Here is a 15,915-nt window from a genome sequence, read left to right as displayed (position 1 = left end):
GCATGGTATATCATCCCAAATGTTAGTTTTACTCTGGCTGTTATTAAATTTACTGAATTTGCACAGCAAAAAATGAATGCAGCTCCAATTATGAACCATGAGATGTTGACAAATTCTTTTATTGACTAATTAAAAATGCCAACTTTTTTGTAAATAGGAAAATAGGTGTATGATAGTTTAGAATGTAACATTTGTGTGAACCCTTTAAGGAACAAAACGTAAGGCCAAGAGGTGTAGATTGTGTGGGCCATTTAGTGCATGGCCTTCAGTCTCCAGGAGATTATTCAGTCCCTCTGGTTTGCATTAAGGATACTTTCATAGACAAGGTTAGAACTACCTTTTCAGGTGGTTGGATTTGTAACTCTGTATTTTTGTTTTTATGTTTAATGGAGCTATGACAACATTTTTATTCACATGGGTTAGGAACTATAATATAGACTGAGCCTTCAGGCTTTCTGGTTAAAGGTAAAAATATGAGTATTTTCCTCATTTATTCAGGTTTCATTTTGACAGATGTCATTAAAGTAAACATTGCTGCATTATAAAAAGAATTTGTAAGAGCCAAGTGATGGCCTAGTAAAGCCAATACTCAAAACAAGATTATTCTGGGCCACAAAATAAGTTTGATGCTTCGGATTTTTTTTAAAGAAAAATAGGGTATCCCTTGCATTAAAATCTGCAGTGTTTCTTCTGAGTTAAGGGTAGATTTTTAAGCACTAAGATAAATTTCTTTATTTGGACTGTTTGCCATTAAGAAATTGATTTAGCACTAGGGATTTTGTATAACACTGCCAAATTCTAAGGTTAATGAAGGACTTGGTCATGTTCACTGATGCATCCTGAGCACAATACCTGACACATAACACTTAATAACTATTTTTTGAATGAATGGATGAATCTTTGATATAATTGTGGAAATAATACTGTCTGGTTATTGATACAGGCAGTATCAGGGTAGAATGAAGCACCTCCCTGGGTGTGCTATCACAGTGTTGCCGTGAATATATGGCTTCTTTAAATTAATAAAAATAGGAGCATAACTATAAGGTTTTTTTTTTTTGAGTCTACCAGTTGACAAGTCTGTTTAATCGTGTAAAATGCCAATTCTACTGGTAAAATGAGGATAGCAACACAGACTTTGTTTATTGAGTGTAAGTAACTGCACTAAGATTGGATGAGGTATAGAGAGTAGAAGAAAATACGTATATGCAAATCAGTTATCTGACGATGGACTTGTATCCAGAATTTATAAAGAACTCTTACAACTCAGTAATAAAAAGAACAACACGATTAAAAAATGGGCAGAGGACCTGAATAGACATTTCTCCAAAGAAGATTTATAAACTGTAAATAAACTCATGAAAATATGCTCAGCATCATTACTCATAGGGGTATACAAGTCCAAATCTCAAAAGATAGCCCTTCATACCAACTGTTTGATTATAATGAAAGGTAATAACAAGTGTTGGTAAGAATGTGGTAAAATTAGAACGAACTTACATTGCTGATGGGAAAAATGGAGGCAGCCACTTCAGAAAACAGTTTAGCAGTTCTCTGAAAGGTTAAAAAATAGGGTTACCATGTGTTACCGAGCAATTCCACTCCTAGGGCCATACCCCAGAGATCTCAAAACACATATCCATGTAAACATTTATGTACTAATGTTCATAGCAGCATTATTCCAGATAGTTAAGACATGGAAACAACCCAAATGTCCATCAGCGGATGAGTGGATAAGCAAAACATGTATATTATTCCTACAATCCAATGGAATATTTCTCATCATGAAAAAGGAATAAAGTACTAACACTACAAAGTGGACAAATCTTAAAACATGCTTAGGAGTCGGACACACAAATTGCCCAATGTTGTATGATTCCATTTTACAAAGTGTCCAGAATAGGGCAATCATAGGGACAGAAAGTAGGTCAGAGACTAGAAGGGGTTGGAGAAGGGAGATGCGGAGTGACTGCTAACGCATAGAGTTTCATTTGAGAATGATGAAAATGGTCTAAAAATTGTTTGCAGGGCAGCCCGGGTGGCTCAGCGGTTTAGCACTGCCTTGGGCCCAGGTTGTCGTCCTGGAGACCTGGGATCGAGTCCCACGTCAGGCACCCTTCATGGAGCCTGCTTCTCCCTCTGCCTGTGTCTCTACCTCTCTCTCTCTCTGTCTCTCATGAATAAATAAATAAATGAAAATTTTAAAAAATGCTTGAAAAAAAATTGCTTGTGGTGATTTTTTTTTAAGATTTTATTTATTTATTCGTGAAAGACACACACACACAGAGAGAGAGAGAGAGAGAGAGGGAAAGAGGCAGAGGGAGAAGCAGGCTCCACGCAGAGAGCCTGATGTGGGACTCGATCCCGGGACTCCAGGATCATGCCCTGGGCTGAAGGCAGGTGCTAAACCACTGAGCCATCCAGAGATTCCCTGCAGTGATGGTTTTATGACTCCACGAATATACCAACCAGTGAATCGTCTACTGTGAAAGAGTTAATTGCATAGTATATGAATTATGTCTCAATAAAGCTATTAAAAAAAGAATAAATGAGGTAATGTGTGGGAATATACTTTGAGCTACTTGAGAAGATATTATTGTAGTTTGACTGTGAGGCCTTTAAATAGTAGCAGGATGACTTAGATATTTTCACTTGCAGCTCTGTGATTTTTATGCCATGACTCAACTTTATAAGGCTGTAACTCAGCAATATAAAATATTGAAAATGTTGAAACATTAAATGAAAACTGCTTGGCTTACTGTTTTTATTTAACAGGATTTTCTGAATCTGTTAATTAGCAATGAGTAGAATGTGATTAAGGAATTAGGTTTTTGAATCATAAAATTTTAGAGCTGGAAGAAATTTTAGGAGTCGTGTATTCTAGGCCACCTCATTTTGTTTTATAAGTGAAAGAAATGGGCCCTAATAGGGTAACTAAGGTTAACTAAGATGTCTTAGGTCACAGAGTTGAGTAAGTTCTAGAACCGAGTCAGTGTTCTTTCTCTTGACTACCATTGGTTTTGGTGCTGTGATAGTATTAGCACTAATAATCCTAATAGCAGTTATTTAAATGTTTTCTGTATGTATCCTAGGCATTCTGTTTAGTACTTTATGTATATTTATTTTTCTTAGTTACTCTACACAGATTCTGAAATTGATTCATTTACCTATGGGTTAGTTTCCTATTGTTCTGTAATAAATTGAGAAAAACTTAGTGACTTAAAACAACACAGATTTATTATTCTATAGTTCTGGGGACCAGAAGCCCTAAATGGGTATTACTGAGTGTCCGCAGGATTGCATTCATTTCTGGAGGTCTCAGGGCAGACCTCCTTCTTGTCTTTTCCAGCTTCTAGAGGCTGCCCACAACATGTGACTGGTGGCCCCCCTTCCATCTACAAAGCCAGCAGTGGGGGGTCAAGTCTCTCAGGCAGTCTTTTTGGCTCTGACTTCTTTCTTTTCCCTCTAAGACCCCTGGTGGTTCCTGTGGGTCCACCTGGGTGTTTATTCCAGGATACTCTCCTTCTTTTAAGGTCAGTTGATCAGGAGCCTTAATTCCTCATTGCCATATAACATAACCAATTCACAGATTGCAGGGATTAGGATGTGGATGTCCTTGAAGGGCATTGTGTGCCTGCTATGCCTACCACAGTCTGTTGAGTGAAGAGAGTTAGGATCAGAGAGAGGTTAAAGTAAGTCATTTAATGTTGCAGCATTACCAAGTGAAAAAGCCTGCATTTTAACCGGTGACATGGTTATTTAGCCTATCTTTCATGATTACATGGTCTTTTCCACAAATGCTGTTTGGTCCTGGTGTGGCAAAGTAAATAGGATTGTTAGCAGTGTTCATATAGTAAAGAGGTCTTTCTGACTAAGGTAAAAATCCCATTTACTTTAATGATATCAAGATAGAGGGTATTTGAATATGGGACAATTGAGAGCATGGTAGAGGAGTATATTTGATATGGAAACATGTTTATGATTCATCAAAACCTTCAGTCCATCACCCCCCCCTTCATGAATTCCCTTTTGTCATCAATTCTTCCTTGTCCAACCCAGCTGCCTCAGTTCAAATTGTTCCCCTGCAAATTCCCTGATTCCTTTGCCCTCTCCTAATCTGGCAAAGCTGGAGGACTGGAGGAGCTCAATTACCTGCCTGTTGGTTACATTTGAGTGATGTCCATGGCAGCCTCACATTTGCCCAGCAGCCTTCCCACCTGCCTCTGTGGTCTTACTCCTATGGCCCGACTCCTCCATTCTTCCAAACACCTTATCCCCAACCGGTGTCACTTGCCATCTTGGCTGTTTTCTGTGAAGTGGACTACTGTTGAGCCCCCTTTCAAGAACACTCTTCTCTTGGTCTTTGGCCCTCCACCCTTTCCTGTGTTGCCTTTTCCCATTCTGGCTGACCCTTTCCTGTATTCTGTTTTGGTTCCTCCACTTTTATCTGTGCCTGCTGAAAGAGGAGCTCCTCATATTTTCCTTACCTTGCACTTAAGGTTTAAAATTTGATCTGTTTGAGTATGTCTCCCATATTTATTTCTCTAGCATAAATCTTCTCAGCGACATCTTAGGCAGGGTCAGTGTTTGTCAGGGGGGCTGTCTTGTGCACTGTAGGATTTTCAGCAGCATCTCTGGCCTCTACCTACTAGATGCCAGTAGAACCTCCTCTGTCCCAGAAGTGGCAACCAAAAATATGTCACACATTGCCGAGTGTCTCCTGGAGGACAGAATCACCTTGGGTGAAAAACCATTTATCTAACCTAAAGCTCTCTTCTGAGGATCTAAGGATAGTGCCTTCCTTGCAGCTCCACTGGAATGTCTCATAAGCATCTCATATTTAACATGTCCAAAACAGACTCCTGTTATTTCTCTCTGATACACTCTTCCTCCAGCTTTCCTCCTTCCATGTATGGCCTTGCTGGCCGTTGGAGATATTTGGCTTTTATTCTGAGTGAAACTAGGAAGCTATCAGAGGATTCTGGGCTTGGAAATGATAGGAGCTCACTTAGGTCAGATCACTATTGAGAAGTGACTATGTGATATAAGATTGAAGCAGGAAGACTCGCTGAGAAACTGCTATGGCGATCCAGGAGAAAGAGGGTAGTGTAGCTTAGACGAGGGTGGTAATAAAAGAGATGGTAAGAAGTGGTATCTTTGGAGTAAGCCTTTGATACAGCTATCCTGGGGAAGAAGAGTATATTGTATTATATGAGATTAGTATCTTAGTGTGATATGTTTATCAAGTTATTTGCTGAAAACTTGCAGGAAACAGGTTTTGGTGGATCAGAGTGAGAAGAGTGTAGCCATAGCCCAGAAACTTGTGGGGATGTTACTTGAATGAATCCAGGCCAGAATGGCCAGTAAAGTGAGAGTCCTCATAGGAGGATTAAGGAGGACATCCAGTCCAGCCAGGTACACTTCACAGTCTTTCCTGGGGCAGGCCCTATCACTGTGAAACATATACCTATGGCAGGTTGGATAGAACAAACAGAAGTCAGGAGATTTGCCTTCATTAGATATTGGAAGCAAGTCATTTGCCCTGTAAGCTAACGTAAAGTGGCCATTGGCATTTGGGGTGAGATCGATTTTTGTTGTACAAGATTGCCTTCTATGAAGTGAAATACTTAGGATCCTCACTGATAGGAATGTATGCTCCCTTATGGTAACATCTAAAATGTGCCATCTCTCAGAAAGGGAGACAGAACATAAAGACTCCTAATTCTGGGAAATGAACTAAGGGTGGTGGAAGGGGAGGAGGGCGGGGGGTGGGGGTGAATGGGTGACGGGCACTGAGGGGGGCACTTGACGGGATGAGCACTGGGTGTTATTCTGTATGTTGGCAAATTGAACACCGATAAAAATTTTTTTGGATTTAAAAAAATAAAGTAAAATGTGCTGTCTCCCCTCCAGTTTCCAAACTTCCATGGGAGTCAGACATGCTCAACTGAAAGCCACTTGACTAAGTCCCCCTTTCTAACTTGAAAACTGCCTATCATAACATAAAGTCAAAAGGCTATGGCATGTTAAGCCCTCAAAGAAAACACAGATTGTTTCTAGTTTGGGGGACTTAGAAGAGAAATGTTGCCAGGATTACTTCAGAATTAGTGCTGATTTTTATTGTATTGCATAAAATGCATCCTTTAAGTATTTTGTGTCCTTATATGTACCTTAAAATATTAATTCTTAATTCTGTCATAGAGGGTGTGGATGTCTCAGGGCCATCTCTAAAGATAGTGCAATAGGACACCTGCTCCTGCTGTTCTATTTGTAGCATTGTTAGGTAAGGGAATTTGAATTAAAAGGAATGAAGACATAAAAAAGAATTCTCTAGCTATATTTTGGCAAAGGAAATGGAAGCAAGGTAGGAAGAGGGAGATTAATGGCTATATGTCAGTGTTGTGTATATCATGTCTTTGTCAAGTCTAGCTGATATCAAGAGCTAAATATTTTTAAAATCACATTTTAGAAAACTCAGTAGAAAATAGAAGGTAGGGACACCTGGGTAGCTCAGTTTGTTAAGTATCTGACTCTTAATTTAGGCTCAGGTTATGATCTTAGGGTCATGAGATCCAGCCAGACATGGGGCTCTGTGCTTAGTGGGGAGTCTCTCTCTCTCTCCTTCTCCCTTTGCCCCTCCCCCTGGAGCTTGCACATGCTTGCTCTCTCTCTTTCTCTCTCAAATAAATCTTAAAAAAAAAAAAAGAAAATAGAATGTAATATTTATCAGGTTTGTGATAGCTCAGTAACTCAGTATAGTAACTTAGTATTGGAGCAGTGAAAAACTCACCAAAGAATTGATAGGTCAGCAGCGTGAATATATAACATTTAAGACTTATTCACAATGAAGAAAATAATATAACAGACTGGGAAAAGTGCTCCTATCAGGTGTGATTAAGGGTTAATATCTGTAATACCTGAAGAGTTCTCTTAAACTTAATGAGGAAAAAAATGTCAAGAGTTAGTACTTAAGTGGACAGAGAATTTTAACAGATATGTAATATAATTAGTAATAAAAATGTAGGAATATGTTCATCATCACAGGTAATCAAAGAAATGCATTTTAAATCCACTTTGAGTTACCCCTTCTATTCTCTTGCAAGTACTGGAAGTTAAAATAACTCCCAGGTCTGGTGAGATTTTGATGAAGTGGAGGCCATTCATGCTTACTTGTTTCTCTTGCTATACTCTTAGCCATTGCCTTTCTCTGAACATGTGTGATTTCAGATTCTTTTGCCTTGTCCATATTACATTTCTCCCATCTTCCCCCTGACCAAGTCCTGTTGACTTCTCATCCTTTGGGAGCAGCACTCAGATGGGAGAGGCATCCCACCCTAATTATCACTGCTAGTGAGCCACCCTTGATTTGCGTTCAGCACTACAGTGCAGTGCCAGGTAAATGCGTCAACCCCTGCCACTTGAGTAGGGGTTCTTGAGGTTAGGGGTGGTCAGCTGTCTCAGGGCCCGACACATAGCAGTTCAATAAATGTTGAACTAAGTTACTGAGATTTGATGAATGTTTTAATGAACTAAAGGTATGTCAAGATGATAAAGTAATGAAGTCACTGAAAGTGTAATTATGAGTGTAATTTATGGCAGAATTTTGTAACTGAATACAAAATGGTATGTTTAGTGTGATGTAACCACATTTGAGAAGTAATATGCAGAAAATAAAATTTTAACAATTTTAAATAACAGATAATTTTCTTTATAACATAAAGATAACTTTTTAATCTTTATGATAAAATATATAATTTAAAAAGTCAGCTGGCAGACTTATCTCCTCCTTTCTTTACCAAAGGCTAAACTCTTCTTTTTGTTCAATTATCTGGTTTAACTATCAGGAAACGAGGTAGACCTACCCAGATTGTGGGCTCATAAGGGTTAGCTGCATTTTTGTGAATGGGAATTAAGCATATTTAAATATGCTCTCCAAGCATATTTAAACTTTTACTATGTTTGGGTATATCTAACTTAAGAGTTCTTTTCCTTTTTTGTTTTATTTTCGAGATGATTCCGTCTTATAGATATATGGTACTTAGTATTTTATAGTTTATAAATGCATTCACATTATCAGTGATAAGTTCTATAGCTTTGATGATGTCAGATATAAATGGTAATTGACTTATTTTACATTTTTTGATTATCTACCATCTGTCAGTGACTGAGATACAGAATGCCTTCAGGGAAGTCCTTGTCTGGCAGGGAAGATAGGCAGCCATGATCACATGATGAACATATGGTGGGGTGCAGGGGAAGGGGGGAGCAGTTATTTACCAAGAAAATTGGCAAGATAAGATGACTTTTTTTTTTTTTCCAGCGAGATGATTCTTGAACAGGACTTCAGAAGATGAGCAAGATTTTTGCCAAAAGGAGAAAAAAAAAAAAGGAAAGCATGAACAGAAAGATGGAAATGTGGAAGTCCATGACGTGTTCAGAAGCCACTGAAAGACTTTAGAGAGGGATATGATGTGATCATATTTGTATTTTGGAAAGAAAACAGGTCAGTATGGGGAAAGATTGTTTTGAGGAGACTCAAGAGGAGTGGTTCTCAGTCTTTTTACTTTTACTTTTAGATGCTTTCCCATATGACATTTTTCTAAGTGTCCCTAGATTTTGATTGCAACATAGGTAAGACAGGTTTTATATTATGTACAGTTCTGTTCTGCCAACCATATGGCCTATCTCAAATTCATAGCGTATGTATAGAAAAGTATCTCTTATGAACTTCTGGATGAGAACCAATGGTTTAGAAGAATGAGATCAACTAAAAGGTCATTGCAATGTTCCAGGCAAGAGGTGATGGCTTAAATCAGGGCAGTAACAAAAATAGATGGGAGGGAATATATATGAGACATTTTTCTGTGTAGACTTGGTGGACTTGATTTGTGAGAGTAAGGAGAAAAGGAATTATAGATCAGTGTTTCTCAGATTTTAACGTGTATATGAATTGCCTGGGGATTTTGTTAAAAGGTAGATTCTAATTCAGCAGGTCCAGAGTGGGGCATAGTCTTGTGTTTCTAAAAGATTCCAGGTGATAAACAACAAGCATTATTGGTTCATGGACCAATCTTTAAGTAACAAGAGTAAGAGAATTTGAGTGTCAGGTTCGAGTTTCCAGGTAGTAATGTCATTATCTGAAATGGGGAACACAAGAGAAAAATGTTGGAGTGAAGTCCTTACATTCAGGTATAAAATTATAGACACCTGGAAATTTGGATTTTTAATGTAAGAGAGAAATTAAGTCTAGAGATACAAATTTGGGAATTAGCATTTCATCAATTGCAGTAAAAACTTAAGAATGAATGACATTACCTTGGCATAAAACCCTCTGGTTCTATCCACATCGTTGCAAATGGCCAGATTTCATTCTTTTTGATGCCCTGGTAATAATTCCATTGTATAATATATGCCACATCTTCTTTATCCATTCATTTGTTGATGGACATAAATAAGTCCAAGAAATACAAATACTATATGATTTCACTCATCTGTAGAATTTAAGAAACAAAGCAGATGACCATAGAGGATGGTAAGGAAAAATAATATAAGAAAAAAAAACAGAGAGGGACGCAAACTATAAGAGACTCTTAACTATAGGAAACAAACAGGGTTGCTAGAGGGGAGGTGAGTGGGAGGATGTGGTAACTGGTTGATGGGAATTAAGGAGGGTACTTGATGTAATAAGCACGCACTGGCTGTTGTATGCAACTGATGAATCACTGAATTCTACCTCTGAAACTAATAATACACTGATAATTAAATTGAATTTAAATAGTTAATAAAACCAAAACGAATGAATGACATTACCTGTAAGAAAGAGATAAAAGTAATATTAGAATATATACTTATGTTTGCTAGAATTTTAACACTCCATTTAAGTTACTTTATAAACTATCCATGTGGAAGAAATTGGATAGATAGCCTCCTTTCTATGAACAATGTGTAGGTAAGAATTCAGGAGTAGAGAAATTTTTGGAAAACTGCTTAATCTCTTGGTAATGGGCATGGATAAGGTTAAATATTCTGTGGGTCAGGTTAAAAATGAAGTACCTCATTAGGTAAACTCATTCATACAAACAAATATGTGTTAAACATCTTCAGAATGCCAGCTACTCATCTATATTCTAGGGCTAAATAGTGTCAAGTAACATGCCCCAAATACAGAGATTAGGAGGAGGATAAACAAAGTGATTATAATACAGTGGAAGAAATACTGGAGTGCGAGAGTCCAGCAGCAACCTGTGACTCAGTGTGGGGATAAGGAACTGTCTTCTTGAGGAAGTATCATTTAAGTTGAGACATGAAGGCTGAGAGAGGTGATCTAGAAGAGGTCAGGGAGGGCACGACAGCAGCAACTACAAGGGGAAAAGTTTCTGCAGGTTGAAGAGGGCAGCGTGGCTGACCCAGAGTGTGTGCAATGTAGAGAGTAACGATGAGATTGGAGAGGTGAACAGAGTCCATGGCTAGGCCTACTCTCCTGGGACTCGGAAGAGGGTGGGAGGAGAAAATGATGTATTTTCCAAAGGAAAAAGTACTATTCTGCCTGGGTGTAGTTCAAACAATAGTCTTATGCATATGGTTTTATAAGGGTTTTGTGGATTGGCGCAGTAACGCAGTGACTCATAGTAACATTGTTTCTATAGGAAAAATGTTTTGGGCTTCAAAAACTGTCTTAAAATTTAGTTTCCAGTTGTGTTTTTCGCCATTTGGGGACTGCCTGGGTAGTCATACGTTTCTACTGCTTCTTGTTATTTGTGTTCAAATGGTACTTTTACTGGTGTTTATCTATCTGGCTACAGTGTTGACTTTCTACCCCTTGATAGGAATCAAAGGTATCATTCCACAGATCTGGTTGAAATGTTTTCTTTTCTTGAACAGATTAGAAAATGTATAGAAATAAAAATAGAAATCTTTTTATACATTGTTTGGCTTTCAGAATGTTGTTCTTTCAAATTAAGGGTTCCCTCTGTAAACTACATTGTGGTACAGTGTTATATACCAAGAAAATTTGAAAAATTAAGACACAAAAATTGTTATAACAGAAAGTGGAAAGTGTTGCCATGATTTCACTGTTGAAGTCAAATGAAATGCAGAAGGTAAGCAGTACAAGGATAAAATGCCTTTGCTTTAAAAAATACTTTAATAAGCATAAGCTTATCACCATCATCTTCATGACTTTCGTTATCATTAGAAATACTACGTATTTTAAAGCAGAAAAGAGCTGGTAAGTCAGTCTCTTTATAAAATAGATCTATATAAGCTTCATTTGTTTAATAAATGAAACTTTAGTCTGAAACTCTCTCAAATTCCCATGTCTCCAAGAGGCAAAGTTAATTTCATTGACACTCCTCTCAGTGAAAATATCTTTCTGTATCAAAATGCTTTTAGCTGGCAAGTAAAGGAAGACCCAGCTGAAACTGAAAATAATAAGTAACTTTTATGATCTCATATAACTAGAACTTTGGAAGAAAGATGGTTTGATGGTTGGTTCATGTAGCAGCTAACTGCAGTCATTAGGCTCTCAGGATCTTTGTGTCTTTCCATTCTAACATCCTGTTAGCTTTTGTCCTCAGGCTTGTCCCCTCCAGGTCTGGAGATGTCAGGCACCTTGAGCTCCAAGATTTATATCCTCAATTCTGAGTATCCAAGATTGTGAGAAAGGAAGGTATCTCTTGTCTTGTACAGCAGCAGTTTGGGCTGTTATAGTAAAATACTGTATAGACTGGGTGGCTTAGACTGTTTTGCACCGTTAATGGAGTCTGGGAAGTCCAAGATCAAGTTGCCTAAAGATTCATGGTAAGGGCCTCTTTCTGGTTTGAGGACAACCACCTTTTTGTTGTTGCCTCACATGGCAGAGAGAGAACTTTGTCTCTTTGTCATTTTGTAAGAACATTAATACTATTATGGGGGCTCCACCCTCGTGATCTAATGTAACTCTGATTACTTCCCAAAGGCCTCACCTTCAAATACCATCACAATGGGGATTAGGGCTTTAACCTGTGAATTTTGTGAGGTGGGGAGCACAAAAATTCAGGCTATAGCATCTCTTTTATGTATTTTTTTAAAGTGAAAAAACTTTCCCAAAAGCCTCTTAGGAGAATTCACTAGCTGAATGTACCTCATATAACCCATTTCTAAACCAATCAGTGGCAAAAGACATAAAATCCTGTGATTGGCTTAGACTAGTCAAGATTCTTCCAACCCTCTTAGAAAAGAAGTAAATTGGGATTCTGTTATCCTGGAAAGAGAGTGGACTGGGAAGGCAACCACTGGTACCTGCCATACCTCCCAAGGCCAGTTCCTCTGCTTGGGCTCTGAATCATTTTCTGTCTTCTGGAGGACTTTATTCTGTTAATAATTTTTTTTTTTTGAGGAATAAACAGTCAATTTTATTGGGCTCAGACGAGGAGTCCATGGGTCTTGAGGAACTCTGTGTATTTGTCAGTTTTCTTCTCCACATTCTTTTTGGCCTGTTTCCGTAACCTCATAAGCTGCTTCTTCTTCCAGTAATGGATCTTGGCCTTCTCCTTCCTATTCTCCTCCAGGGTAGCTGTTACTGCCTGGTACTTCCAGCCAACCTTGTGAGCCAGGTGCCCCAGGTAAGCAAACTTTCGTGTAGGCTTCAGGTGTACCACCTTGAGGGCAGCTGGAACCACCATTTGCTTTTTATTTTCATAGGGTGGTGGGATCCCATCAAACACCTGAGGCGGTCCAGGGCAGCCTGGCCTCACTTGGTCTTGTGGGGCAGCATGCCTCGAGCTGTCTGCCAAAAGATACGGCTGGGTGCTTGGAAGTGGTAGGGGCCACGGGATGGGTTGGTGTTCATCCGCTTGCAGAGGAAGGCCAAGTACTTCAACTTGTTTCTGTAGAAATTGCCAGAAATGTTGATGCCCTCATAGTGCACAACTACAACCTTCCAGCCCAGAAGCACCTGTTTGGCTACAATGGCTGCCAGGCAGCCCAGGAGATGGCCTCGGCCACTGAGCACCAGGACCCAGTGCTTGTTATATACTTGTGATTGTTGAAGGCAGAAGGATACAGAATCTAAAGCCAGACTTCCTGACAATGTGACTCTGGCTAAAAGTCTCCAGCTTCCTCACCTGCCCCTCCGCCATCTTTGGCAGCTGCCTGGGAAAGTGTTAATAATTTTTTTAATCACCTTTACTTTAAGTCTGTCTTCTTATTCTTTTCAGGCTATATTGGAAGAAGAGCATATATGTGCTGTCTCCATTTCTCTTTTTAAAGCATATTCCTCAAATCTTCTGTAATCTGGATTCTGCTCCTCCTCATAATAACCTTTCCCTACTGTCATCATTAGTGTCCACCTGATTGCATGAACCTTTGCCAGTATTACCAGTGGTTTTTTGCCAGTCTTACCAGTGTTTGGCAGGATCAGTAGTTTTGCAGGTTTAGTGTACACCAGAATCATCTGGAGGGCAATTAAAAATACAGATTGCTGGGCTCCACCCTAGAGTTTCTAATTCAATAAGTCTGAGTTGGGGCTTGTAGATTTGAGATTACTTTTGTTATTATTGGTTTTATTAACTACTACCTTCTTCATGAGTTTCAAACCTGCACTTTTTTTTTTTAAAGTATTTATTCATGAGAGACACAGAGAGGCAGAGACATAGGCAGAGGAAGAAGCAGCCTCCATGCAGGAAGCCAGATGTGGGACTTGATTCTGGGACTCTGGGATCACGCCCTGAGGCAAAGGCAGATGCTCAACCACTGAGCCACCCAGGCATCCCTCAAACCTGCACTTCTTGTTCTTCCTGTATTCTGTTTTATTGATGAATACCAGTGTCCTTTTTCTCAAGTAAACTCTGGAACCCACCTTGTTTTTTTATTCTCCTTTATCCCCATACACAGTCAGTTCATGTTTCATACTCTAAGTATTCCTTAAGTGGATCATTTTGTCTCCATCCCTACTGTCTCTGCTTATTTGGAGCACTCATTTCTTTTCACTTATGCCACTAGAATGATCTCTAAAGTGCTCGTCCTATCTCCTATCTGATTTTCTCTTATTTATTCTTTTCCTATTGCAGAGTGATTTTTTAAAAGCAAATCTGATCACATTATTCCTGAACTCAGAATTCTTTGGACTCCTGCATCTTCCAGATAAAACCCAGTCTCTGTACCATGCAAGCAGAGAGCTTCAGGATTGAGTCTCTGCCCACCTGTCTAGTGTTCTTTTCTCCCCTCTTCTGCTTTACTCTACTTCAGTACTGAACTTGCCTCCATTCTGAATGCTGTTGAGTTTTTGAGCCTTTGCATGTTTTCTTCTTGCCTGAAACACTTCTCTTACCCCCTTGACTGCTTTGGAAGGTCCTTCTTATCTTCCAAGACTTAGCTTAGGGATGTCTCTGCTATTGCCTCACTTCTCTAATACCTTTTCTTATTTTATTCCTGGAAATCAGGTGTTCCTTTTCTGTGTAACCATACAAGTTTGTAAATGGCACTCATTTAGCACTTAACCACCATTTAATTCTGCCAGTTTATTGGGTGCTTGCTCCCTCTGGACTATAATTTCTTTAAGGACAAAGATTGTACTTTTCATCCATTTCCTAATAGAGCACCTAATATAATAAGAAATGTTTGTCAAGTGACTGAAAGTTAAGGACCATTTTTAGTGATAGAAACTGGTCATAAAATCAAATCGGAAGCACTTAGGACTGGGAAACAAATAGGAGGGTGACACCTTAGGCTTTAGTTGGATTTGTTTTAGATTCTAGTAAAATTCATGGTTCTTGTAGTCTGTACTGAGCAGCCATAGGGGTTGGTGATAGATTATAGAAAACACTTGAGTGATGTTCAAATTAGGTTGCTTTTTTCATTTCCTTGAGAGTTTGGATGAAATCTGGAAATAGCACTGCTGTTAAGAGTACTTTGGTATATTAAGAGCTCTGTCCAGTAAGATGAGAACAACTGATCCCAAAATTTTCTGATATATATATTTACATATATACATACATTATACATTATATGTATAATATATATATATGTGCATATATATACTTCTTCATTTAAAGTATATAATTTAGTGGTTTTAGTATAGTTACAGAATTATACAACATCACTACAATCTAGGTTTAGAACATTTTCATCATACCTGTTGGCAGTCACTCCCCATCCCTATTTTTCCAATCACCCCAGCCTTGGCAATTATTAATCTACTTTCTGTGTATGCATTTGCTTATTCTGATTTTTTATGTAAATTGAATCATACGATATGTAGTCTGTTGTGTCAGACTTCTTTCACTTAGGTATAGTGCCTTTGAGATTCATTCATGATGTAGTAAATATTTTAATTCTTTTCATTGCTGAATACTATTTCATTGTATGGATATGTCACATTTTGTTTATCCATTCATCAGATGAGGGGCATTGGGTCGTTTCCACTTATTGGCTCTTATGATTAATGCTGGTATGACATTTATGTCCAAGTTTTTGTATGGATGTATGTTTTCATTTCCTTTGAGTACTTACTTAGTTGTGGGACTTGCTGGGTCAAATGGTACTTTATGTTTTAACTTTTTGAGGAACTACCAAAATGTTTTTCTAATTGGCTGCACCATTTTTCATTCCCACTGGCAAGATAGAGGATTCTAATTTCTCCACATCTGAATCAATACTTGTTATTTCTCTTTTTGATTATAGCCATCATATTGGCTATAAAGTGTTGTCTCACTGAATATTAAATTGATTAAAAATGTATTGTGGTTTTCACTTGCATTTCCCCAGTGGTTAATGATGTTGGTCATTTTTTCATGTGTTTATTAGACATTTGTAAATCTTCTGCATAGAAATGTCTATTCAAACCTTTTGCTTATTATTTGATTTTTAATTAAATAATTGTTTAGTTTTTCTTAATGGATTAGAAGAGTTCATTATTACTGGTAACAGTTTCTTTTT

The 15,915-nt window shown here is 38.3% G+C and overlaps 1 protein-coding gene and 1 pseudogene across 10 annotated transcripts in view; one reads left to right on the top strand and one right to left on the bottom strand.

Annotated features, from left to right (window-relative positions):
* Positions 1–15,915, top strand: part of ZNF438 (zinc finger protein 438) — a 400,000-nt gene that overhangs the window by 249,967 nt on the left and 134,118 nt on the right. For 7 of the 10 annotated variants that reach the window (XM_072749309.1, XM_026000877.2, XM_072749310.1 and 4 more), the window contains exon 2: positions 8,321–8,503. The exons of 2 other annotated variants lie outside the window; for them this stretch is intronic. The gene's annotated coding sequence lies outside the window, so the exon portion shown is untranslated. Of the gene's footprint in view, positions 1–8,320; positions 8,504–12,553; positions 12,603–15,915 lie in introns of those variants that run through there. One more of the 10 variants, XM_072749313.1, reaches the window with a different exon arrangement.
* On the bottom strand, positions 12,393–12,893 carry LOC112921514 (large ribosomal subunit protein uL13 pseudogene; annotated as a pseudogene).

The sequence above is a fragment of the Vulpes vulpes genome, chromosome 2, assembly GCF_048418805.1.
Source record: "Vulpes vulpes isolate BD-2025 chromosome 2, VulVul3, whole genome shotgun sequence".
Lineage (NCBI taxonomy): Eukaryota > Metazoa > Chordata > Mammalia > Carnivora > Canidae > Vulpes > Vulpes vulpes.
Note: the sequence above shows the minus strand (reverse complement) of the source record. Positions and strands in the feature narration are given on the sequence as shown.